Source organism: Oncorhynchus mykiss, chromosome 7, assembly GCF_057628025.1.
Source record: "Oncorhynchus mykiss isolate SJ-2025 chromosome 7, ASM5762802v1, whole genome shotgun sequence".
Classification (NCBI taxonomy): Eukaryota; Metazoa; Chordata; class Actinopteri; order Salmoniformes; family Salmonidae; genus Oncorhynchus; species Oncorhynchus mykiss.
In genome coordinates this window covers 7,227,215-7,229,460 of record NC_143028.1, presented here as the reverse complement: position 1 = coordinate 7,229,460, position 2,246 = coordinate 7,227,215, and the positions used below count along the sequence as shown (strand labels likewise).

The 2,246-nt window shown below is 42.6% G+C and overlaps 1 pseudogene; it reads right to left on the bottom strand.

The window, feature by feature from the left end:
• Positions 1 to 1,197: 1,197 nt before the first annotated feature.
• On the bottom strand, positions 1,198 to 1,591 carry LOC110527093 (ubiquitin-like FUBI-ribosomal protein eS30 fusion protein pseudogene; annotated as a pseudogene).
• Between the last annotated feature and the right edge of the window lie 655 nt (positions 1,592 to 2,246).

Below are 2,246 nucleotides of genomic sequence, written 5' to 3'. Positions count from 1 at the left end.
TCAGCCCACATAAAACAGGAATCAGTCCACATAAAACAGGAATCAGTCCACATAAAACAGGAATCAGCCCACATAAAACATGAATCAGCCCACATAAAACATGAATCAGCCCACATAAAACAGGAATCAGCCCACATAAAACATGAATCAGCCCACATAAAACAGGAGTCAGCCCACATAAAACATGAATCAGCCCACATAAAACAGGAATCAGTCCACATAAAACAGGAATCAGTCCACATAAAACAGGAATCAGCCCACATAAAACAGGAATCAGTCCACATAAAACAGGAATCAGTCCACATAAAACAGGAATCAGCCCACATAAAACAGGAATCAGTCCACATAAAACAGGAATCAGTCCACATAAAACAGGAATCAGTCCACATAAAACAGGAATCAGCCCACATAAAACAGGAATCAGCCCACATAAAACAGGAATCAGTCCACATAAAACAGGAATCAGTCCACATAAAACAGGAATCAGCCCACATAAAACAGGAATCAGTCCACATAAAACAGGAATCAGCCCACATAAAACATAAAATACATGACAGAGTACAGAACAGTTCTGGACAAGAACAACATCAAAAGGAAAAGTCATGTATTGTCAAGCACCAAATCCAGAGTGATCTGGGCGTACTGGATGAGAACATGCCAAAGACTATTCTCATATCATCTGACAGACCTGGAAATGCCAGATGACTTCAAGAGTTTGGGACTATAAGGTTCTATCTGCATTTTAGCCAACATGTAGTTATTAAAACAGCCTTGTTCTGTTTAATGTTCTCTACCTATAGAGTAGTATAACAATTTGTGTTGCTAAATTAAAAAGAATACAAGATAAAAATCGCTGACACCATTCAAACCAATGAGGGTTTGTATAGTCCCAAGCTCTCGACTTGTAAACGCTGTCTAATGCAGGAAATAAAATGTGCACTTCAACTAGGCCTACTTGTCTTCATGCTGGAGGCCATTTCTTCACAGCCAATCATACAGCTGCTCACTTCACCCACTGTAATAGAAACATCAAATTGGTGCCGATTACCACGTTCTTTCCTCACCAAGTTTTATTGTGTTTCATCACAGTGAACATCAGCCCAATATAATTACAAATGGCAGACAGTCTATTGCTCCCACAGAGTCAGTGTTCCACTGTCATAAACACAGTAGACAAGAGGCGTTGGGAAAATAGTTTTATGAGTTGGCGTTGGGTCCCTTCTTCTTGCCACATGTTGGCACCACATTCAAAAAGTACCTGTTATATTGCATCCTCCTTTAAGCCAGTCTTCTTTTTCTTCTTCTCCTGCTTGTCCACCTTGGAGGTCTGTCCCCTGACCTTCCCCACTCTGGCCAAGGAGCCATTGACTTTGCCTCCCAACAGTCAGTTGTAACCTCAAGAGTGCTGAACTCCAGTGCAGACTGGCCGATCACATCATCGTCCTGCAGGGGTACCCCGCACAGCAAAACCACCTGGTCATCACAGGACAGTCCCTCCAATGCCTCAATATGAGCCTTGATGTGGGCGACAGTCTCTAGCCGAGACACCTCAAAAGGTGTGGAGAGTCTGAGCACGCACAAATAGCTGCATGGTCAACCAAAGTCTCACAGTTGCAGTGTAACAAGCGTGTGTTTCGTCTGTATTATAAAAACAGGAAGTGGCAAGAACACGAAAGGTCTAATTCAATCAACTCAGCTATTCAGCATTCATGATTAGAGCTAAACACACGACAATGTTCTCTCGGGGGCCGGGCTATTGCTTACTTCCATAAATATAGAGACAGGTTTCTCCTTTGCCTGAACATGACCTAATTAATTAGATCAAGTCAAGCAGGCGTTGGTGTGTTGTTGTGGTTCATGCGGTAAGCATGCACATAACAGATGATTAGATTGAATTAAGATCTGTTGCAGGCAAGAACATCAAGGGAACATTGTGAATTAGCAGTGTATCGTTTACCATGTAACACTCCTCCTGTCTTCCTCCCTCTATCAACCAGTCCCTATACGTGTGTGGGGTCCACATGTACTGCTTAACATTGCCTCAGGGGTCCACATCTAACATCAAACCCAACTCTGGTGTGCCTGCCTGATGCCCAAATCAACTTAGTTAGATATCATTAGGCACATGGTCCCATTTTATGGTGTTGCAGGACATTTGCTTTGCTAGCAGTTGAGGGAACCATCACCATTTAGACACAAACTCTGGATTATAATCAAATAACTCACCCGTGTTCCTCTAAATCAGA